The sequence below is a fragment of the Pongo pygmaeus genome, chromosome 11 (assembly GCF_028885625.2).
Source record: "Pongo pygmaeus isolate AG05252 chromosome 11, NHGRI_mPonPyg2-v2.0_pri, whole genome shotgun sequence".
Classification (NCBI taxonomy): Eukaryota; Metazoa; Chordata; class Mammalia; order Primates; family Hominidae; genus Pongo; species Pongo pygmaeus.
In genome coordinates, this window is record NC_072384.2 from 86,121,705 (window position 1) to 86,148,148 (window position 26,444).

Genomic DNA, 26,444 nt, shown 5'->3' on the forward strand with positions numbered 1-26,444 from the left:
CTTTGGCTGTCTTTATCACAGCTAAAATAATTTCACATTTCTGCTATTTCCTAATTTGCCTCTGAATCAAAAATTTGTACGTTCTGACTTTAGCACGCTTTATCTCATCCATAAGAATAAAATACATATGAAATAAATATTATACCATATACAATGTTTCATATCATGTAATACACTAGTTAGCAATGGTTACATTTTTAAAGAAATCCATGTGATTTTATCTAAATTGTATTTCAAAACTCCAAATTTCAAAAGATATTAAAATGACTTAAAAGATAAATATCATTATAAAATTATTTAAGAAAACTAAAAAGAAGACAAAGAAAAAAAGAGAAGAAGAAACAGGAAAAAGAAGACAAGTTGCAATTACTGATTTTCTAATTGCTGGATCTAGGTATTTGGCTTTGCCAATATTTTGTGAAAAAAATGAGAACTTACTTAAAAAACTAGTATTACTGAAAAAGAAGATTGCTATTTATGGTGCTGCAATCTAAGAATTAATAAATAAAAGGCATCATTCTTCTGATGAGCTTTTTGATGAGTCTGTATATGCAACGTTTTGAAATCAGGGGATGAAAAGACATTAATTTATTTCCCTGCAAAAATGAGAGTAAGTTGGGGTTACTCAGGGCAATGCAGAAAAAGGAACAATGAAGAAAAGTAGAAACATGACAAAGGAGAAATATGTTAGCAAACCAGTGTGAGGCAGCAGTGATGTATGATGTGAGATGGCCAGTGAAAAATTACCACCTGTAGAAAGACTAAAAACCCTCTAAGACAGAAATTTTAAAGTTGGTTACATTGTAAGAATATCATACCCCAAACTCATGCTAAGACATACATCCCACCTAATCTTAAGCAGGCAAATGACTTGAGTGGGAGTTTTGCTTGTTAGTTAGTTTATACATTTACTTTATGTAAATCATGGAACAAGGATAAATTTCAGGCCTGAGTCAACAAGAGACAGTAACCTGAGCACCCTGTTTGGGCAGGTGAGATAATACCTAACCTGAAGCAAATTATCGGATCCAGAGGCTTAGAGCGAGTGACTTGTATTCTTTACTGAAGAATATAAGACCTGGGGGATTCACTTAAATGCCAAAGAGGGCTGCAGACTACCAAAGGGTCTGAAATGGAGGGTCAATCTCAGCCTACCCGCCTCTGTGGTGGGAGGGAGATCCCAGCTGATAATCAGTCTACATTAGCTTTCTAAAAATTTCTCATAGCCACCAAATGCTAATGGGCCTACATGTGTATTTGCTACATATCAAAACACGACACATCATTTGATATTTAACTACGAGGCACCACAGTGGATCAGAATTTGATGGTTAATGGGCAAAATTCAACAAATTTGATGGTGACTAAGGAGATGCTCCAAGCAGACCTATATAGAGTTCTGTCAGTCAATGTGATAATTATAATTCTATATATTCATATTGTAATTCTATAAATCCATTTATTATAGATTCAAAGAAATATGGCAGTATTAACTTAATTATCATGCAAAAAGATATTAAAAAGAAATACCAAGCATTAATACAATTTTCTCTAAAGACAATAAGAAATGTTGTTTGGCTTCTTCCACTCTGTATGGATGTTTTCCACAATATTTTTATTTTGTACTAGAAAAAAAATCATTTTAATTGTTCATGAACATCTTATTTATTTGGATGTAGTTGGAGATAAAGTACATACATACAATAGTTTTATGATTTTTCTAATTACTAATGCTATGCTACTGTGAGCTTTTCTGAATAAGAAACTTACATGTATCAGTCCTCTTTTTAGTCTTACATTTTCTTACAACTATAAAGAAGACAAAGAACTCTGGAAAGATAATCTGTTGACAATATAGTTTAGCTTTCTCCCGGGGCAAAACTTCTTAGTCATTCACTGAAAATGTTATTGTGCATTACTTATATCAATTGAAATTGGATCTTCCTTACCTTAGGTGATTCACAGTTTTAACTGCTTAGGCCTGCCAGGTTGCTACCATATTTCTCCACACATCAGTGTCAGAGATAGCCTGGGCAGTCACCATTTATTTGTAATTGTGTTCTTAAGAATGGAAATAAGTGAAAATGGTAGAAAACCTCAGTCACTCTGCTGAACAGAATCTGGACTCTAAACCATTAGGGCTGTCCAATAAAGACCAAATTATTTTGCTGAACAGAAATGGAAAAAAAGTGTCAAACTGTCAACAGTAGACAAAATGCAGGTGTCATTTCTTAGGAACTTAGGAGACTAGACCATATCTTTTCTCAGGTAGAGTGTGTGTGTGTGTGTGTGTGTGTGTGTGTGTGTTTGTGTGAAAATTGAGAGACAGAAAAGGAAAAAGATCTGTCAAAACTACAGGACTTACATTTTCAAGCCATTCTGCTTCCAAACCTTAATATCTATTACTTTTCTTTCTCAGATATACAGCACTCTCAGAAGAGTTAGTTTCACACGCTATTTCTTCGACCTCAGCACAAACCCCTGCTTTAGCAATTGCAAAATTCTCACTCATTCTACAAGATTCAGCTCAAATTCTACCTTCCTGGACCGCTCTAGGCAGACTTTCCTGCTCATACATCTATTCACCCAGTTTATCCCCTTTATAACATCATCTTCTATTGAAACAGATTGGATATTTGCTGAGGATAGAGACAATATAGTTTGACGTTTGTATTCCAAAGACCAAGTAAAATACATATTTCTGAACCAAAGATCTTAGCAGTGTAACTGTCTGATTCTAATACTCAAACATTTGCTAGCTTTGGGAACATCAACAAAAGAGTCATGCTTCTATTTCTTTAATCATGAAATTAAAATTATGATAAATCCTATCTTGTAGAAGATTCTGTGAGGGTTAATTCAGATAATATTTATACAACACTTTGGAAAGGGCCTGGAACATAATAAGCCCTCAGTAAATACTGGCTTTTATTTCAATAACCAATATAAATTTTGGTTTTGTGAAGTAAATTTCACCTATGCCAGATAGGATGATTGGATAGATAGATAAATAGACGACTGATTGATAGAACAAATAGACTAAATACAAATGAAATAATCTCATTTATTTAAACAGACACAGAAAAATTAAATTCACACTAAGTATTAGAATCCTCATTTATCCTACTCATTACATACCATTTTGACAAAATGGAAAGTTATTTTTGTCAAAAACTTGTTTTATGAATAAACTATTTCACTTACTTTTTGACATTATATGAAAAGCTTTTTTAAAAAAATGGAAAACAAAAGTATATCCTTTATCTGATTTCTGATGAGAAAACACAGATGTGATATATTTATTCTTAAAGCTTCCTTCTGTATTATCAATCACTTTTCTGAGATTCTCATTTACTGTAAGAAGGTTTTAACCTAAACTAGGTAAGTTTGAATTCCTAGCCAATTCTTCCAAGAGGTGATTAAAGTCATTGTTACAGATGACTGGATTTGTAGGTCTTTAATTTGACTTTTAACTTACCAATGGATCATTAAATACTTCACATGCCATTCTTTTAAATGTAGTCAATCTAGTTGAAATCTAAGTCATTAAATAGGAAGCCCAACTGGGACAAATTTAGACTGCATTTGCACCAAGAAATTTTTTTCCAAACATTGTGATACAACTATTTCTTAAAGCTAAAATTTAAAAACTACTGAAGTATTTCAGGTATTGTATCACCTTAAAATGTATGTGATGCATGTAGGAAATTTGGATGTGAGTCAAAGAAGTAATATTTGTTAAAAGATTAAAAACTAAATGTTTTGAGAACAGTTTACTACTCATATATATCGTTCCCATCCTTACCAATCCTGTAGATCGTATTCCCTTGTCCAAAATTCAATTTAAGTAGTTTTACGAAAATGCTTGATTTGAGCCACTTAGGATTCTTCTTCTACCTCTAAACTATCTTTAAATTAAGGAAATAAATGTAGTAATGACTTTCTCTGTTACCTGTTTTCCATAAAACACACACATGCACACAAAGTGGGAATGTACCTCAACCAACCACAGTGCTTCAGGAATTTTAGGAATATTAGAGACAAATGGGTTTAGAGTAAGAGATGTGATAATATGATACATCAGCCTAAGATTCAGCACAGGCAAAAAAGAGAACTGCCTGAAAAATTATGGTAGATTTCTCCAATACCACACATAGGAAGTTCCAGAACCAGAGAAACAGAGGCTTGGAACAATAATGCATAATCGAGCAATTTGGATGTAAATTAAAAACAAATTACTTAGAACCTCCCTAATGTCTGGGATAAGAAACAACTTGATTTGGCATTTCATCCCAGGTCCTGAGTTAAGTAATCAGCCCTCAGCCCAGAGTCACACAGGCAGTAGTTTGAACCTGGGTCTCTGAACAGGTTCTCATCCACTATTATAAACTGATATCAATACAGAACATGAAGAAGTAGAGAGCCAAAGGACAGTAATACTTTGGTTCCATCCTCCCAAAATCCTATTGGAATGACAGAAGAAATATTTAAAAATTAAGATATATAAGGAAAATCACAGTGTCATTAGAAATCATGGGAAGTGATACAGTTCAGATCAGTGATACAGTTCAGAGCATGGCAGGTGGGGCCTTTGGTCATTTATGCTCCCTACAGCCAGAAATCTAACTGATGCATCTTCACAATCATTGCAGCTCTTACAGCCCCTGTCCCCACTTCTTAAGAGAAAATAATATGTGGCAATTGTCTTCTTACTTTGGAGGAGATATGCTGGCATGCTCCTCTCATAAGCAGATGCCAAGTTGGAATTAGCTCTACAAGAAATTTATTAAAAGCAAGTCCAGTGAGACGTAAAATGGGGAGGGAGCCAGAAGAGGCTGAGAGAACCATCAGACCATGGTGCAGGTTTGACTGATTGAAGGAAAGAGGAAAGAAGGAAGATTGGCCGGAACTGTCTTAGACTGCAGTACAGGCATATAAGAGCACATTGTGGAGTCTTTGAGCCAAAATCATTATCTGCCAGAGGAGTCCCACACCTCCTAAGAATGGGCCGTCCTTAGTACCCCTGTTGGCCTCAGTCACCTACCCCAGGAGATATAGCTTCATTGCAAACATGATGATGAATTTCTGAGCAACACAATTGGGGGCATTAGTCAATGATGCTCTGCATATTCTCTGATATTGAGAAACACATCTTTTTGGCCACCACAATTACAGAGAGATACAGACCAAAGCTCAATATTGAACAAAGAAAAAATTACATGTTCCTTTAAAAGTAAAGATAATTTTGAATGTTTGGAAATATAATGTACTGTGTATTTCAAAAAGCAAACCCAAACCTCTAACAAAATAAATTAAAAATTCTACCAGAGTCAAGAAAAATTCAAAATTAAAAGACATATTAATGTGGTGACAATGTGTCACAAATAGAACCAAGTGTATTAATTGTCATTGAAAATAAAAATGGGTTATAAATAACCACAAAAATACAGAGGCCTTCCAATTTGCTACAAATCTAGAAATATGTGTTCCGGAGAAATGCACCTAAACTTTTACAAAACATTGAAATAAACAAATGGTCTGAGATACACTAGAGAAATCTTTATTAGGAAGAATGAAGAAAAGGAATGATGAAACAGATATAAATTGAGTTCACAAACAGATTTATAAGAAGATGATGCATTACTGTTTTTCTGTAAATTTATTTAATTTTAACTCCAAGCCCACATCGTGTGAAGCTGTAATAAAATTCAGACCACAGCTATTCTTGGAAGGTCCCTTTAGGATTAAGGTAAGGTCTTAGATTTTATTCAGCACTAGGATATTGGGGGTGGGGGCTAATTTAGCTAATTATTTTTTCATAATGATTAACATTTAGTTCCTCATTTTTCTACCCATATGGCTCTTTCAAATCTGTCATTTATTTCATCATTTTTGTGGCACAACTTGGGTCCTGAGTCTTTAATAATATTAGGGTTCTCTGGACTAGAATCCAGTTTCCTAGTGTATGCCATGGCCATTTCCTTTCATGACTGCCATATATGAATATCACTGCCAGGGCACAGGGTGTAGCTCTCTGTGGTGCATGGCACAGACAATTCTTTCCTATCCCTAGCAAAAAAAAGAAAAATCTTTGTTGTCTGTGGAAAATCACTCTCCGTAGCCTTTGGAAATTCCATAGCCTTTGGACACTCTCTTCCATTGAGCCCTATTGTCTTAAATGAACTACAGTCTTTGGAAACAAAAGCCAGAAAACAAGAGAAATGTCTGAAATACAACATGTACTTTTACCTTGCCAGAAAAATTCCAAGACAGGAAAATGACAGAATTAACTTATTCAATGGGATAAGGATAGTGGGAAAATACCAAAAGAAAATGCATATGAATATGCCAAAAATTTTTCTGCCACAAAAATATATTGCTGAGGTTACAGAACAATGTGTTTCAGAGACTCTTATTTCATAGAATGTATGTGCCCCTGTAGATTTTGATGGGTATAACTGGAATAAGACACAGCATTTCCTAAAAGAAAGAATCCTGAATTTTTAATCAGAAAACCTTAATATAAGAGCTTTATTATTTTCATGGATCTGAGAAAAGTACTGAGTCTCTCTAGGCCACCATTTATTCATTCATTAAGTAAAGATTTCTCAAAGAAATATTGGGGAATTAAATAGATGCAAATCTAATGCAGCAATATTATTAGAATTTATTATTTCTTCTACTCTATAGACTTTGAATACATAGAATGAACTGGTTTATATCCCAATAAAGCAAGGCTATAACCAGAGGTTCTTACTACTTAATATTTCTCAACTTTTTGCCTTACTATGCAAAAGAAGAAAAATTAGTAAGTATTAGCATTATCCCTGAATGTCTTATTCAAAATACAGTGTGCCCAACCTCCCAAAATTCAATCATGAAGAAGCTGAAACCGTAAACAGACCAATATCGAGTTCTGAAATTGAACCAGTAGTAAAAAGTACCAATTAATCAACAGGAAGGTGGAAGAGGAAGGCAAAATAGAAGACTCCAGTGATTGTCACTTCCACAGGAATACCAAATTGAACAATTATCCATACAACAAAGCAACTTCATATGAACTTTGGTTCATATGAACCAAAAATCAGGCAAGCAATCACAGGACCTAGTTTTCACATCATATCAAAGAAAGGGGCATGAGGAGGGTAGGAAAGATAGTCTTGAATTGCTGACACCATGCCTCCCCTATACCCCCAGCAGTGGCTACATGACACAGAGATAAAATCTGTGTGCTTAAGGGAGAGAGAGCACAGTGATTGTGAGACTTTGCATTGGAACTTGGTGCTGCCCTGTCACACTGGAAAACAACACAGGGCAGAATCTGCAGGTGCCCATCCAGGGAGCATTTAGACTAGCCCTAGCCAGATAGGCATCATCAATCCCAGTAGAACCCGAGTTCTAGCTAGCCATACCACAAGCTAAAGTACGCTGTGATCCTAAATAAATTTGAAAGGCAGCCTAGGCCACAAGGACTGTAATTTCTGGTCAAGTCCAGGGGCTGTGATGGGCTTGGAGCCAGTGGACTTGGGGTGCATGAGACACCAGTTGGGGCAGCCAAGGGAGTGCTTGTGTTACCCCTCCCCTAACCCCAGGTAGCTCACAGCTCCAGGAGAGCCTCTTTCCTTCTAATTGAGGAGAAGAGAGGAGAGAGTAAAGAAGACCTTGTCTTAACAACCTGGATTCCAGTTCAGCCACAGTAAAATAGGGTACCAGTTTTGAGGCTCCCATTGCAGGAGTAGCTCCCAGTTGACATTGCTAGACCTACCTTGGGCCAGAAGAGAACCCACTGCCTTGATGGAAATGACCCAGTCCTGGCAGGGTTTATCATCTGCTGACTAAAGAACACTTGGGTCTTAAATAAACATCAGTGGTACACAGGCAGTTCTCACCACAGGCCCTGGGTGAGACCTAAGGCCATGCTGGCTTCAGGTGTAACCCACTACATTCTCAGCTGTGGTGACCCTGGGGAGAGACTTCTTCTACTTAAGGAAAGGAGAAGAAGAGTAAAGGAGACCTTGTTCCCTCTACAGCTTGGGTACCAGCTCAGCCACATTGAGAGAGAGCACCAAGCAGACTCCCAGGGTCATTGTTTTCAGGCCCTGGCTCCTGGATGGCACTTCTGGTCATACCCTGGGCCACACAAGAGCCCACTGACCTGAAGAGAGACCCAGGCCTGGCAGCATTCACCACAAGCTAACTGGGCCTTGAGTGAACACTGGCAATAGTCAGGTAGTAATTGTCAAAGGCCTGGGGCAGTGGTGGCCATGGAGAGATACTCTGTCTGCATGAGGAAAGGAGAGAAAGGAGTGGGAAGAACTTTGTCTTGCAGCTTGTGTGTTAATTCAGTCACAGTAAAATGAAGCACCAAGTAGGTTCCTAAGGTTCCTGACTCCAGGCCTTGGCTCCTGGATGGCATTCTGGGAACTGCCATGGGCCAGCAGGGAGCTGAATTCCATGAAAAGTAGAACACTAGAGTGGCTGAATTCACCACCTGCTCACTTAAGAGGTCTTGGACCTTGAGTGAACATTGGTGGTAGTCAGGCAGTGGTCACTGCAGGGCAAGGAGTACAAGAAAGTTATAGAACACCAAGCAGATTGACCCAAAGAAGACTATCTCAAAGTATTTAATAATTAAGCTCCCAATGATAAAGAAAATATACAAAAAGCTGTAAGAGAAAAGAAACAACATAAAATGAGCTCCAATATGTCTGGCAGCAGAATTCTCAAGGAATCCTTACAGAGCAGGGAAGAGTGGCATGACATACTTAAAGTGCTAAAGGAAAAAAAAATTTACCCAAGAATAGTATAACTGGCAAAAAACATCCTTTGAACAGAAAGAAGAAATAGACTTTCCCAGACAAAAGCTGAGAAATGTCATCAACACCAGATCTGTCCAACAAGAAATGCTAAAGGAAGTTCTTCAATCTGAAAGAAAAGGACATTAATGAACAATAAGAAATCACCTGAAGGTACAAACTCTCTGGTAATAATAAGTACACAGAAATAGTCAGAATATTAGACTTCTGTAACTGTGGTGTGCAAACTACTCATACCTCAAGTAGAACAACTAAAAGATAGACCTATCAAAAATAAAAGCTATAACAACTTTTCAAGACACAATATAATGAGATATAAATAAACAACAAAAAGTTAAAAAGCAGAGGTGATCAAGTTAAACTGTATGGTTTCTTTTAGTTCTCTCTTTGCTTGTTAGTTTATTTGTTTTTGCAATCAGTATTGTTTGAATTTGTTTAAAATAATGTGTTATATTATTTGCAAACTTCATGGTAACCTCAAATGAAAAACCTACAATGGATACACAAAAAAATAAGAAGCAAGAAATTAAAACATGCCACCAGAGAAAACCATCTACACCAAAAAGAAAACAAGAAGGAAAGGATGGAAGAAAAGACCACAAAACAACCAAAATACAAATTATAAAATGGCAGTAATAAGTCCTTACTTATCGATAATAACATGGAATGTTAGCAGACTAAACTCTCCAAGCAAAAGAGGTAGCATGGCTAAATAGACAACAAAAACCAAGACCTAATGATCTGCTGTCTACCAGAAACACACTTTACCTACAAAGGCACACAGAGACTGAAAATAAAGGGATGGCAAAAGATTTTCCATGACAATGAAAACCAAAAAAAAGCAGGAGTAGCTATAATTATATCAGAAAAAAAAATAGATTTCAAGATAAAAACTACAAGAAGTGACCAAGAAGGTTACCACATAATGATAAAAGAGTCAAATTAGTAAGAAAATATAACAATTGTAAATATATATGTACCCAATATCAGAGCACCCAGATCTAAAAAGCAAATATGAATGGAGCTAAAGAAAAAGACAGACCCCAATACAATAATAGCTGGAGATTTTAATACCCCCACTTTCAATACTGGACAGATCTTTCAGGCAAAATATTAACAAAGGCATCAGACTTAATCTGCACTATAGATCAAATGGGTCTAACAGATATTTACAGAATGTTTCATTCAAAGGTTGCAGAATATACTTTCTTCTCCTCAGCACATGGGTTATTCTCAAGAATAAACCATATGTTAGACCACAAAACAAGTCTTTAAAAATTCAAACAGGCAGGGCACGGTGGCTCACACCTGTAATCCCAGCACTTTGGGAGGCCAACGTGCGCAGATCATGAGGTCAAAAGATCAAGATGATCCTGGCCAACATGGTGAAACCCCATCTCTACTAAAAATACAAAAATTAGCTGGGTGTGGTGGCATGTGCCTGTAACCCCAGCTACTCGAGAGGCTGAGGCAGGAGAATTGCTTAAACCTGGGAGGCAGAGGTTGCAATGAGCTGAGATCATGCCACTGCACTGCAGCCTGGTGACAGAGTGGAACTCTGTCTCAAAACAAAAACAAAAACAAAAACAGAAACAAAAAAAAACTCAAGCTGAAATTATATCAAGTACCTTATCTAATCACAATGGAATAAAACTAGAAATCAATAACAAGAGGAACTTTGGGAACTATACAAGCACATAGAAATTAAACAATATGCTCCTAAATGACCAGTTGGTCAATGAAGTTAAGAAGGAAATTTAGAAACTTCTTGAAACAAATGAAAATGGAAATACAGAATACAAAAGCCTATGGAATAAGACAAAAACAGTGCCGAGAAAAGTTTATAGCAGTAAGTATCCACATCAAAAAAGTAGCAAAACATCAAATAAACAACCTAATGAGGCATCTTAAAGAATCAGAAAAGCAAGAGCAAACCAAACCCAAAGTTAGAAGAAAAAGTCATAACAGAAATAAAATTGAAGTAAAAAATACAAAACATTAATGAAACAAAAATTGGTATTTTGAAATGATAATATCAACAAAGTATTAGCCAAACTATCTAAGAAAAAAAGAGAGAAGACCAAAGTAAATAAAATCAGAGATGAAAAGAAAGAAAATAGAAGTGAAACTACAGAAATTCAAAGAATCATTCAAGACTACTATAAGCAATTATATGCCAATAAATTAGAAAACCTAGAAGAAATGGATAAATTCTTAGGCACATACAAACTACCAAGATTGAACCATGAAGAAATCCAAAAGGTGAATAGACCAATACCAAGTAGTGAGACCAAGACACCACCTCTACTAAAAATACAAAAATTAGCCAGGTGTAATGGTGCCTGGCTTTAATGCTAGCTATGCAGGAGGTTGAGGCAGGAGAATTGCTTGAACCTGGGAGACAGAGGCAGCAGTGAGCCGAGATCATGCCATTGCTCTCCAGCCTGGGTGACAGAGTGAGACTCTGTCTCAAGGAAAAAAAAAAAGAAAGAAACTGTAGTAAAGCCTCCCACTAAACAAAAGCCTAGGACCCAATGGCTTCACTGCTAAATTTTACCAAACATTTAAAGAAGCACTAATACCAATCTTACTCAAACTATTCTGAAAAATAGAGAAGGAGTAAATATTTTGAAATGCATTCCATGAGGCCAGTATTACTGATACCAAAACCAAAGACACATTAAAAAAAAACAGAACTACAGAACAATATCCCTGATGAATATTGATGCCAAAATCCTCAACAAAATACTAGCAAACTGAATTCAACAACGCATTAAGAACAGTCATCATAACCAACTGGGATTGCAAGAATGGTTCAACATATGCAAATCAATGTGATACATCATATCAACAGAATGAAGAACAAAAACCATATGATCATTTCAATTGATGCTGAAAAAGCATTACATAAAATTCAACATCTCTTCATGATAAAATACTTCAAAAAAATGAGTATAGAAGGAACATAGTCCAACAGAATAAGTCATATATAACAGACCCACTGCTAGTATCATACAGAATGGAGAAAAACAAAGAGTATTTCCTCTAAGATATGGAAGAAGAAAAGGATGCCCACTTTCAGTACTTGTATTCAGCATACTATTGGAATTTCTAGCTAGAGCAATCAGAAAAGAGAAAGAAATAAAGGGCATGTAAATAGGAAAGGAAAAAATTAACTTATCCTTGTATGCAGATGAAATGATCTTATTCTTGGAAAAACCTAAAGATTCCACTAAAGGACTATTAGAACTGATAAATGAATTAAATGAAGTTATAGGATACAAAATCAACATATAAAAATCAGTAGCATTCCTAAATGCCCTCAGTGAACAATCTGAAAAGAAAATCAAGAAATAATCCCATTTACAATAGCTAAAAATGAAACAAGATACGTAGGAATAAGCTTAAACAAAGAAGTGAAAGATCTCTACAACAAAAACTATAAAACAATGAGGCAAAATAATTAGAGGGCACACACAAATTAAAAAATATTTCATACTTATGGATTGGAAGAATCAATATTGTGAAAATGTCCATACTAACCAAAGACAGCAATAGATTCAATGCAATCTCTAGCAAAATACCAATGACATTCTTCACAGAAATAGAAAAAATAATCATATAATTTATATGGAACCACAAAAGACCGAGCCAAAATAGTCAAAGTCATTCTGAGAAAATAGAACAAAACTGGAGGAATCACATTACTGACTTCAGATTATACTACAAAGCTATAGTACCAAAAACAGCATGGTACTGGTCCAAAGACAGACACATAGACTGATATGGTTTGGATCTGTGTCTTCAACCAAATCTCATGTTGAAATCTAATCTTTCATGCTGGAGGTGGGGCCTGATGGGATGTGATTGGATCAGGGAAGTAGATTCCTTTCTTGGCACTGTGTCAAAATAGTAAGTGAGTTCTCACGAGTGAGATCTGGTTGTTTAAAAATATGTAGTGCCTTCCCGTCTCTCTTCCTCCTGTTCCAGCCATGTAAGACATGTCTGCTTCCCCTTTACCTTTTGCCATGATTGTAGGTTTTCTGAGGCCTCCCTGAAGCAAGTCCTGCCCTGCTTCCTGTACAGCCTGCAGAACTGTGAGCCATTTAAACTTCTTTTCTTTATAAATCACTGAGTCTTAGGTATTTCTTTATAACACTATGAGAATGGACTAAGACAGAAAATTGGTACCCAGGAGTCAGGCATTGCTATAAAGATATCTGAAAACGTGGAAGCAGCTTTGGAACTGGGTAACGAGCAGATGAAGGAAAGTTTGAACCTTCCTAGAGACTTGTTAAATTGTTGTGACCAAAATGCTGATACTGATATGGACAATGACGTTCAGGCTGAGGAGGTCTCAGATGGAGATGAGGAACTTATTGGGAACTGGAGCAAAGGTCACTTTTGTTATGCATTAGCAAAGAGATTGGCTGCATTGCGACTCTGCCCTCGGTATCTGTGGAACTTTGTACTTGACAAGGATGATTTAGAGTATCTGGCAGAAGAAATTTCTCAACAGCAGTGTTGAAGATGTGGCCTGGCTGCTTCTAACAGCATATGCTCCCATGCATAAGCAAAGAAATGACCTGAAACTGGAACTTATATTTAAAAGGGAAAGAGAGCATAAAAGTTTAGAAAATTTGCACCCTGGCCATGTGGTAGAAAAAAAAAAAAAAAGGAGTCAAATGCTAATATCAGAGACAATGAGAAAAACAGCCTTGAAGGCATTTGGAGATCTACAGGGATGCCCTTCCCATCACAGGTCCAGAGGTTTAGGAGGAAAGAATGGCTTCATGGGCAAGGCCAGGGGCCCCACTGCCCTGTGCAGCCTTGGGACACTGTTGCCTCCTTCCCAGTCACTCCAGCTCCAGCCCTAGCTAAAAGGGGGGCAGATACATTTCACGTTGCTGCTTTGGAGGTTGCAAGCCATAAGCCTTGGTGGCTTCCACATGGTGTTAAGCCTGCAGGCACACAGAGTGCAAGTGTTGAGGCTTGGGAGCCTCCACCTAGATTTCAGCAGATGTATTGAAAAGCCTGGATGTCTAGGCACAAGCCTGCTGCAAGGGCAGAGTCCTCATGGAGAACCTCTATTAGGACAGTGCAGAGGGGAAATGTGGGGTTGGAGCACACACACAGAGTCCCCACTGGGGCACTGCCTAAAGGAGCTATGAGCAGAAGGCTATAATCCTCTTGACTCCATATGGTAGAGCCACTGGCAGCTTGGATCCTACACCTGGAAAAGTCATAGGCATTCAAAGCCAGTCCTTGAGAGGAGAAGTGGGGACTGAATACTGCAAAGTCACAGGGGTAGAGCTGCTCAAGACCATGGGAGCCCACCCTTTGAATCAGCACGCCCTGGATGTGGGACATGGAGTCAAAGGAGATTATTTGGGACCTTTAAGATTTAATGACTGCCCTGCTGGGTTTCAGACTTGCATAGGACCTGTAGCTCATTTCTTTTGGCTGATTTCTCACTTTTGGAATGGGGGTATTTGTGCAATGCCTATATGCCCATCGCATCTTGGAAGTAACTAACATTGTTGTTGTTGTTGTTGTTTGTACAGGCTCTTTGGCAGAAGGGACTATCTTTATTTCAGATGAGACTTTAGGCTGTGGACGTTTCAGCTAATGCTGGAATGAGTTAAGACTTTGGAAGACTGTTGGGAAGGCATGATTATATTTTGAAATGTGAGAAGAACATGAGATTTAGGAGGGGCCACTACATCTGTGTCCCCATCTAAATCTCAAGTTGAAATTTAATCCCCAGTGCTGGAGATGGCGCCTGGTGGGATGTAATTGGATCATAGGGGTGGATTTTCCCTTGGTACTGTGTTGCAATAGTGAGTGAGCTCTTGTGTGATCTGGTTGTTTAAAATTGTATAGCACCTCTCATCTCTCTCTCTCTTCCTCCTGCTCGAGCCGGGTAAGATGTGCCTGCTTCCCCTTGCCTTCTGCTGTGTTTGTAAGTCTCCTGAGGCCTCCATGAAGCAGATGCCATACTTCATGTACAGCATGTGGAACTGTTAGCCAGTTACACCTCTTTTCTTTATAAATCACTGAATCTCAGATTTTTTTTATAGAAGTGCAAGAAAGAACTAATATAAAGACCGCTGGAATAAAGTAGAGAATCCAGAAATAAATCTGTACACCTATGATGAAATCATTTTTGACAAAGGTGCCAAAAACATACAATGAGGAAAAAACAATTTTTTCTATAAATTTTGCTGGGAAAACTAGATATCCATATGCAGAAGAATAAAACTAGACCCCTACATCTCACCATAAATATCAAACCAGAATGGATTAAAGACTAAAATCTAAGACCTCAAATTATGAAACTACTACAAGAAAACATTGGGAAAAATCTCCAGGACATTGATTTGGGCAAAGATTTGTTGAGTAATACCTCACAACCACAGACAATCAAACCTAAAATGAACAAATGGGATCATGTCAAGTTAAAAAACCTTCTGCACAACAAAGAAAACAATCAACAAAATGAAGAGACAGCCGACATAATAGAAGAAAATATTAGCAAACTATCCATCTGACAGTATTATATATATAAAAGGAGAATATATATATATATATATAACCAGAATATAGAAGGAGCTCTAACAATTCAATTTTTAAAAGTCTAGTAATCCTATTAAGATGGGCAAATATCTTAACAGACACTTCTCAAAAGAAGACTTACATATGGCAAACAGGTATATCAAATGGTGCTCAACATCATTGACAATCAGAGAAATGCAAATCAAAACTACAATGAGATATCATCTGACCCCAGTTAAAATTGTTTTTATCCAAAAGACAGGCAATAATGAATGCCAGTGAAGATGTGGAGAAAGATGAGCTCTCATTCACTGTTGATAGAAATGTAAATTAGTATAGCCACTATAGAGTGCAGTATGAAAGTTCCTCAAAAAACTAAAAAATAAACTGCCATATGCTCCAGGAATCCCACTACTACGTTATGTCCCCAAAAGATCAGTACGTCATATAGATATCTGTACTTCTATGTTTATTGCAGCAATATTCACAAAAGCCAAGATTTGGAATCAAAGTTAGTGTCTATCAACAGAAGAATAAATAAAATGTGGAGTACTATTCAACTATTAAAATAATGAAAGCCTGTCAACTGCAGTAACACAAATGGAATTTGACAAGATTATTTTAAGTGAAATTAGCCAGGCACAGAAAGACAATCCTTACAATTTTTCACTCATCTAAAAATTAAACAATTGAAACTAAAAATTAAAACAATTGAACTTGTGGAGATAGAGAGTAGAATAAAGGTACCAGAGTCTAGGAAAGGTGGAGCAGGAGGAATGGGGATGGTTAATAGGTACAAAAATAGAATGAATAAGATCTAGCATTTGATAGCACAACAAGATGACTACAGTCAGCAGTAATTTGTTGTACATTTAAGAATAACTGAGGGAGTACAATTGGAAAGTTCATAATACAAAGAAAGGATGAATGCTTGAGATGATGGATACCCCATTTTCCCTGATGTGATTATTACACATTGTATACCTGCATCAAGATATTTCATGTACCCCATAAATATATACACCTACTGTATACCTATAAAAACTAAAATTAAAAGAAGTTAAAGGAAATAAATCCTGCAATTTGTGACAACATACATGAACCTAGAAGATATTATGCTAAGTAAAAGTCAGAAACAAAAAGATACTGCATAATTACACATATATGTGAAATCTTAAATATAGTCAAATTCATAGAAACAGAGAGTAGAATGGTGATTATGACAGTGAGGGTGGTGAAAAGGGAAGTGTTGACTAAAATCAACAATAATTTTATTGTACATTTTGACATAAATAAAAGTATAATTGAAATGTTTATTACACAAAGAAATGATAAATGTATGAGGTGATGAATACCCCACTTAAAAAAAATGCTACCAACAAAAATATAAACCTCACACCAGGGGGATTCACAGCCAAATTATATTAGATATATATAAAAAAAGACATGCTACCAAATCTAAGAAACTATTCCAAAAATCGAGGAGGAGGAATTAAAGATTTAAATGTAAGACTTTGAACTACAGGAATCATAGAAGAAAACCTAGGAAGCACCATTCTGGATATTGGCCTTAGGAAAGAAGTTAAAACTAAATCCTCAAAAGCAATTACCAAAAAAAAAAAAAAAGCGAGGGACCTAATTAAACTAAAGAGCTTCTGTACAGCAAAAGAAACTAACAGAGTAAACTGACAGCCTACAGAATGGTAGAAAATTTTTGCAAACTACGAATTCAACAAAGTTCTGTTATCCAGAATCTATAAGAAACTTAATTCAACAAGCAAAAAACAAAAATTCCATTAAAAAGTGGGCAAAAGATATGAACAGACACTTCTCAAAAGAAGACATACAAACCAGCAACAAAAATGTGAAAAAATGTGCATCATCGCTAACCATCAGAGAAATACAAATCAAAACCAGAGTGAGATACCTTCTCACACCTATCAGAATGGTTATTACTAAAAAGTCAAAAAAGCAACAGATGTTGACAAGGCAGCAGGGCACAAGGAACACTTACACACCGTTGGTGGGAAGGTGAATCAGTTTAGCCACTGTGGAAAGCAGTTTAAATATTTTTCAAGGAACAGAACTACTGTTTGACCCAGCAATTCTATTACTGAGTATGTAGCCAAAGGAATATAAATCATTCTACCAAAAAGAAACATTCACTCATGTTCATCACAGCACTATTCACAATAGCAAAAACATGAAATCAACCTATGGACCCATCAATGGTGGATTAAATAAAGAAAATGTGGTCCATATACACTATGGAATACTATGCAGCCATTTAAAAAGTACAAAATCACATCCTTTGCAGCATTATGAATGCAGCTGGAGGCCATCATCCTAAGCAAATTAATGCAGAATCAGAAAACCAAATGCCACATGTTCTCACTTAAAAGTGGGAGTTAACATTAGAACTCATGGACATAAAGATGGCAACAACAGACACTGGGGACCACAAAAGGTAGGAGGAAGGGAGGGGGGCAAGAATTGAAAAACTTCTTGGGTACTATGCACATTACCTGGGTGATGGGATCAATACTACTCCAAACCTCAGCATCATGCAATATACCCAGATAACAAACCTGCACATGTACCCCAGAATCTAAAATACAATTTGAAATTATAAAAAATAAATATAATAAAAAATCTAATGTGTCATGCTCCTTGTTGGGTTATTCTATTTGCAAAGTTGAAGAGTTCCCAAGACTACTGTCATTCTGACACCAAATGCCAAGTTCAGTGTTCCCCAAATAATCCTCACTCTGGTGCCTATTATAAGTTCAGGGGTCCTCCAGACCACCCTTAGTCTTGATAATTTGCTGGAATTCACTGTGAAAGCTGTTGTACTAATGGTCACGGATTATTATAGTGAAAGGATACAGATTAAAATCAGCCATGGGAGGTGGCACAAAAGACAGAGTCCAAACAAGTTCCACATGTGGAATTTCCAGATGTTCTTTCCCAGTGAGGTTATGGATAGTGCTATCTTCTCCAGGCTATCACGTGTGACCATACTCAAGGAGTATTGCCAATTAGAGAAGCTCAAGCAAGCCTTGATGTTCAGAGTTTCTATTGGCACTTGGTCACATAGATATGGTTGACCACCTCATGACTGACCTTTAGTCTCCAGCCCTTCTAGAAGTCGAGTTGATACTACATGGTCCAAAACCCACATTATATATCACATTGTGAGATTATCCAATGTGACCCAAGGCCTTTAACTAAACAGACACTCTTTTCAGGCAAGTCAATCCAAGGCTTAGCGATTACCTTCCAGGCACAAAAAACAAAGGTTACATATCTTTCTTTAGGTATGATTAATTCTTTACTAATGTTGTGGTTCAGGAACCAATATTCCAAAATATGACATTTTGACGTGGTGAACCGAAGAAACCTCAAGTTTTCTGATCTTCTTCCCACCACCATCTTTCCCAAAACCTTTATCTGCCTAAGCTCTAGACTCATGAAAAGAAATAATTGTTTCTTCTTCCCCTTCCTATACAACCAAGATTGTAACCACACCTGAACAGACCCTTTCAACTGTCAAAGAGAATTATTTACAAGTTAATCTGTCTTCCAGGATCCATTCATTCTCCCCAGTAATCCTCTCAACAGAATTTTCTTCTCCCTACTCCCATAACCTGTTTTGCCAGGATGGTATAAAAGCTTCTGACCCGGCCAGGTGTGGTAGCTCAAGCCTGTAATCCCAGCACTTTGGGAGGCTGAGGCAGGCAGATCACAAGGTCAGGAGATCGAGACCATCCTGGCTAACACGGCAAAACCCCGCCTCTACTAAAAATCCAAAAAAAAAAAAAAAATTAGCTGGGCGTGGTGGCAGGCTCCCCTAGTCCCAGCTACTCAGGAGGCTGACGTAGGAGAATGGCATGAACCCGGGAGGTGGAGCTTGTAGTGAGCCGAGACTGCACCACTGCACTCCAGCCTGGGCGACAGAGCAAGACTCTGTCTCAAAAAAAAAAAAAAAAAGCTTCTAAACAACTTGGTGATGGACACTCACTCTATGATTCTCCCCAAGCACGCGTTGTGCACATATCTTAAATTTTATGCTTTTTCCTCTTATTAATCTGTCTCATGTCAGCGATTTTCAGTGAATCTTCAGAGGGCCAAGGCTCTTGACCCCTACACTACATAGCACCTTTCAAGTGATAGAGTACAAAACGTAATCATCAGTAGTGTTGGCTGACATTTCCTCAAAAGACCACTAGGAAAAATGTTACCTAGCAAAGCTAAACTTATTAGACCTAACATAGTAAGGGACTATTGCACTAATATATACAGTTTTAGGGTCTGAGATCAAGCAGTTTAAGGCTGGTCTTTCAAGGCAGGAAACTGATTTGAATTGGGCGAAGTCCATGATATAGTAGATCTGGATTTGTGGACACAGGAAGAGCACATTGTGAACATATGTGCTCTTCCTGTGAAGATGAAGCACATCTTCATAAGTCAACTAATTTTTTATTATGTTTGCTGTTTGCCCAGGCAGGCAATCTCTTCCTAGGCAGGAATTTTTTGAAACAAATATTTAGTCATGTTGACACATGTGATCTCAGTTCTCACAGATGTTTAGCTGCGTCAATGCACATGGTCTCAATTTTCGATGGTAAGAACAGAATTTCTAAGCTCTTTTTTCTTTTCTTTTTTTTTTTTTTTTGAAACAGAGTCTCACTCAGTCACCATGCTGGAGTGCAGTGGCGTGATCTCAGCTCACTGCAACCTCCACCTCCCAGGTTCAAGCTATTCTCCTGCCTCAGCCTCCTGAGTAGCTAAGACTACAGGTGCATGCCACCATGCCCAGCTATTTTATTTATTTATTTATTTATTTTTGGTAGAGACAGGGTTTCACCACATTGGCCAGGATGGTCTTGATCTCTTGACCTTGTGATCCACCCACCTCGGCCTCCCAAAGTGCTGGGATTACAGGCATGAGCCACAGCACCCAGCCTCTAAGCTCGTTTGTAAGTCTTATAGAAAACTAGTACTACAGAATACCATGTTAGGCTGCTGGTGTCTGTGACGTTTTTGAGTTGTCAGAGCTACTTGAGGTTGTTTTCCTAAAACTTTTAGCTGTTCTGTTAAAGCACAAATGGTTGAGACTTCTAAAGCTCCTGAGACTTGGTCTCCCTATCTTCAACATGGAGAAACACCTCTATTAAAATATTATACAAAATCAAATAGCCACTAAGTGACAAAACTGTGCTGCAAACTCAATCTGTTGGACTACTAAGCCTTCCACCATACCACCTTGCCCTACTTATTCTCAATTTTTTGTTGAAATAACTGAAATCTTAAATAAAATAATATATATGAAAGCACTTTCTAGAACATAGCACATTGTGGGTAATAGGCATCAGTATATATTAATGTCCTTAATTTGTGAGGATTATTGTTCTCATACATAATTTCAATGACAAAGAAAAAAGGATCTAAATAATAGAAGATATCTAAGTCAAACCCATCACAAACATTCTGAGTTCTTCTCACTTCCTTGCAATTTAAATAATACACAGCTATTATTAGTAGAGAGGCAGGAGTGGCAGTAAGATATAAGGACACAAAATGTTCTTTGGAATCTAGGGTTTAAAAGGCAAGAATTTAAGAACTTCTGCACATATGTTTAATGTTAAAATACTTTGATAAACTGTGAATACAGCTTTTGTGTTTCTATTAGTTGACTCTTGTTCCCTTATCACCCACAATTCCAGAAGAATTCTCTGTCACCAGCAAATGAGTTAAGTATTCTTTTGCAGTTAACTTACAAGTCAAACTCAAAGCTCTATGTTAAAGTAACAGTGAAAGCATTTGTCTTTGAACCTCTTATATTGGGTGACAGCAAGAAAGCATGGAAAGAGGATACAAAGTGAAACTGAAAACAAGCAAGATTGCTAATAGTGAATGGATGGATCCTGGCATTATCATTTATTTCAATGGCAACAGCCCGATGTTCTTACAATTTCATGTCTTACATACAAAAAGTCTGGAAAAGTTGCTGCAAATAAGGCTATATTGTTCATTAAATGTGCATTTATTTAAACAAATGTTCCCAAGCTCAGTTACTAAGTTTACATATTTTTGCAGGAATACTTCACTATTTCACCAACTCACTACCAGGATTCGGAAAGTTGGTGCATTTTCTTTACCTGAAGAATATTAAAGCATCATCCTTAATAAACTTGTTCTGGCCTTCAGGTACCTCCCATTCTTGTAAATATTGATTGCTCCTTTAACATGGCAGTAACATTTATGGAAGTGTCAAATTTAGACTGATGCTTGATGGGGGAATAAATAAAGCTTTAGACTAAGTCAGTTAAGACTGTTGTCAGCTGCATTTAATAGGAACTTTACTATGGTATTATTCATTTGTAACAAAAGGTTCATTGGTGAGCAATTCAGGACCAGTAAGGCTGAGGAGTCACTGAGGACCCAGTTTTTTATAACTCACTGTTATATCATCCTTACGATGAGGCTTCTATTCTTATGATTGTAAGATGGCTATTCCATTTTAAGACATCATATCACATTCCAAGCAGGAAGCAGGGGAAGGATGATGGGCAAAAAGCAAAAGGTACACACTAGCTGAGTATGGACCATTTCCAAATATTCCCTGACATTTCACCCAGCAGTTTTTCCTTATACTCATAGCATCCAAACTCTGTGTCAAGTTACCTCATGGTGGCCTAGCAAATTCACGGGGAAGGAGGGGTGGTGACAGGATATTTTAAATTTTTGAGGAAAACATGGTAATATTCAACATTTAATAAGACACTACGTGAACTACTAGCTTGAGAAAATTCAGTTTTAACATTTGTTTTTACCAGGTTGAAATGACGTATCTTAGGAAAACTGCATTTTTAGTGAATACTATTGTATAAAAAAATGCAAGTACCATGTGAAAATCAATATAGAACAGGTTATGAGGATAGTGGTGTCCAATCTGATTCCAAGACTTGAAAAGTTGCACACCAAAGGACCATCTTTTCCAAAGATGACATACGTGTGGGCAAGAAACATATGAATAAAGCTCTACATTACTGATCATGAAGAAATGCAAATCACACTAGTCAGAACAGCTATTATTAAAAAGTCAAAATATAACAGATGCTGGTGAGGTTGTTGAGAAAAAGAATGCCTTATACACTGTTGGTGGAAGTGTAAATTAGGTCAACTATTGTGGAAGACAGTGTGGTGATTCCTCGAAGACATAAAGACAGAAATATCATTTGATCCAGCAATCCCATTACTGGGCCTAAACCCAAAGGAATATTAGACATTCTGTTATAAAGACACATGCACGTGTATGTTCATTGCAGCACTATTCACAATAGCAAAGACATAGAATCAACCTAAATGCCCATCAATGATAGAATGGATAAAGAAAATGTGGTACATATAATACACCATGGACTATCACACAGCCATAAAAAAGAACAAGACATGTCCTTTGCAGGGACATAGATAGAGCCGGAGGCCATTATCCTTAGCAAACACAAGAACAGAAAACCAAACACCGCATGTTCTCATTTATAAGTGGGAGCTAATTGATGAGAACACATGAAGACATAGAGAGAAGCAACTTACACTGGGGCCTACTTGAAGGTAGAGCGAGGGAGGAGGCAGTGGATCAGGAAAAATACTAATGAGTACTAGGCTCAATACCTGTGTGATGAAATAATCAACACAACAAACCTCCATGACACAAGTTTACCTAGGTAACATACCTGCACATGTACCCCTGAACTTAAATGTTTTTAAAAAAAGAAAAGTTATGTCACATTCACATCACTAACTTCTAATAGGTAATTTTGGTTGGTAAAGACTGAAATTAAAATAGGTTTTTGTCAATTTATATATATTAGTTCTTCAAATGGCTGCTGCTAGCTTGTTAGAATAGAGATAAGTATTAAGTGATTTGAATTAAACCACTTAATACAAATGTTAGGATTTCTTTTGGTTTAAGGGTGCCATAAAAAAATTACTGAGGCACTAAGAGCAGTGACAAAGAAAGTTTGGTAAATGCTGCCTTATACCTTTAGCCATCTCTAGCTGCAGGAAAAGTGGGAAGGTTAGAACTTTTGTTAGACACAAAACCAGAGTTCTGCTAATAAGGAAAAAGGAGATAATTAATATTAAGCAGGCAGCAAGCAGTGCCTGCCACAGAGATCAAAAATTTTTATGCTACAGTTAATTTTTTTTATTTTTGTAACATTTTATTTCCAAGTCCAAGCAAAGGACAATTCAATAATTTGAAAAAATATGATAAATTAGCAGTCAGTGTTCATGCTTCCTATTTACATATTTGAATACATTTTTTTCTGTATTTTCAAAAGCCAACATCACTTAATTAGTTTGTTATTATATATTAGTTAATATGTTATGATTCTTAAGTTATGTGAAGTATGTTAATTTTCACTATCACTTACAACGGATCAAATAAATGAGGGTTAAATCAAGTGCATTATGGAGTTTCATTAACATTTGCCAAAATTGCATCCCAATAATTAAGACAGTCAGTTCAGCTTTCCAAACTCAACAGAGGAAGTAATTTAGAAGTCAGAAATTTAAGATTCTATATCTAGTAATGAAAAAAGTTTAAGTGGTTAGTGAAAGAGCTTAAAATTGGCATTCATATATGTTAAATTCATTCTAAGTCAATAACCTGGGGCTATATTGAGTTAAGGGAGGCAATAATTACCAAGGAATAGAGTTCTTTAGGACTCTATGTTACCATACCACATATATTGTATAATGACAATTGTAATGCAAGTACATAAAAGAAATAACCAAGTAGTACTTAAGGAACTGAAACACCCAACCTAAATTTTACTTCGGCAAATTGATATTCATTTAGATTACAGAACATTGGTAAAATGCGTTTCTTTGTAATCAAACCCAGAATTACTTAGACTGTAAAATATACAATGACTACATCAGGCTGAAGACTACAGCCAAAACATAAAATACATAGAGTAACCAGCATATTTAAGAAAAAAAAAATACCCTTGATAAATTTGACAGAAACTTTATTCCAAGCCAAAATTTGTTACCTAAGTCTATAAAAACTGATTGATGTATGGTACACCTTATGATGTGAATTGAATCTCCTCTCCTCCAAATATAAAAGAAAATTTAAAAAAGGTAAAAAGATAAACTCAAACTGGAAAACCCATTATATCTGGAAGGCTCTGATTATCCATATTGTTTAATATAATGTGGAGTTATTAATACTAATAATCTAAACCTTTAAATATCCAGCTTTCAGATTAAACCAATGTCACTGTGGTGGAAGACCTGAAATAAGTATTATGTGCCTCTCTGACATCTAAGCCTGGGAAGGACTAGCTACTCAGGAGGCTGAGGCAGGAGAATTATTTAAGCTCAGGAGTTTGAGGTTACAGTTATGATCATGCCACTGCACTCCAGCCTGTGTGACACAGCAAGACTCTGTCTCTAAAAAAAATAAAAATAAAAATAATGAAATAATTAAAAAATAATGCCGTTATATGTTACTTGGTACAATGCAATTTTTGGACACAAATTTAAAAGTCAGTCACTAAAATTGCATGGCAGGACTCACAGGTGAGATCCGGCTAGTGCAGAAACTGCATTTATTAAAATTTTTCATTATAAACATTTTGAAAACCATGCTGGGGGATGCATGGACACCTGGCTTTAGCTCTTCCTAGTAATACTAGGAATCAAAAATTATTATCTCCACTTCAGTATGTACTAATAAAATAAAGTATAAAAACTACTAATCAAAACAAATTTAAAAATTAATATTAAAAACTGAACTTGAAAACAACAAATTCCATTTCAAGTGAGTTTTTAATATTAAAAACTGAACTTGAAAACAACAAATTCCATTTCAATTTGATATAAATTATACTAAAGCTTAATTATATATAAAACAAATTTCCTAAGTCTATTTAGCAAAATAGCAAAAATAACTTAGCCACTTCCTCCAGAAAATACTTCTTCCAGTAAGATAAAATTGTAAGCCATCTAAAACAGCTTATTTATCAAGATTAACAGCTAGTTCATCAAGACTATTCTGATAACAGTTTGCTCATTAAGATATGCATCTAATCCCTCACCCTATTGTGCCTTCCAATTTAAAGCTATTAGATTGGTATATTATAAACTTTCCCAGTCTGACTCAGTTCCCCATGTTGTAAAGCCTACCTTTTCAAATCACTCGATTCAGGCCCAAAGATTCTATGTTTTCTTTCTTAAATGTCTCCCTTTTTATATGCTGCTAAGACCCTGTCAATGTAGTGTTGTCTGTGTTGCAATAAGTATAATAAACTTTTTCAACAGGGTTTTTTCTGGAGATCTTTATGGGGGCTTTTGGCATAATTTTACAAGAAAGGAAATTGAGACCCAAAGAGGTTACACATAATAAAAAGCAGAGTAATATAACCTATAAAGTTAAGCTCTTAAATAATTCTACTGTCCCTCTTAAATTAATGGGAACAACATTAAAGCATCTAAAGGCATGATTCCATGCATAAACTCCAGTAACTATGTACTTTGTTATTGGGGTGATCGTATAATTAACCAACTCAGCTGGGACATTTTAAGAGTGAAGAGAATTGGTAATTCTATTGAGACACAGCATGTACCAGAACTGAAACTAGCAAACTAAAATATGTGGTCATCATCTCTCTCTCACACACATTTTTAAGCCCAAAGAGAATGATTTCTAAAACTCTCTAGCCATGAGACAAATAAGGCAGAAGTGCAGAAAAGAAATAAAAAATATTTATAAAGCATGGAAAATATTTTGATACATCACCAATAGTTACTTTTCAATTTGTCCAAGGGCCAAAATATTTTTTGTAAAAATACATGCACACCCTTTGTTACAATTTGTGAGTTGAACTAAGTATTATATATAAAATAACATCCAAAATATTTAAATTACTTTTAATGAGTCATTCATTGTTCACTTGGTAATGAACAAGACTAAAATGTGATTTCTTTTGGAATTGCCTCATTCTCCCAGGCAAAATGTTAGAGATTTTTTTCATAGTTCGTTTCTACTAAGTTAAA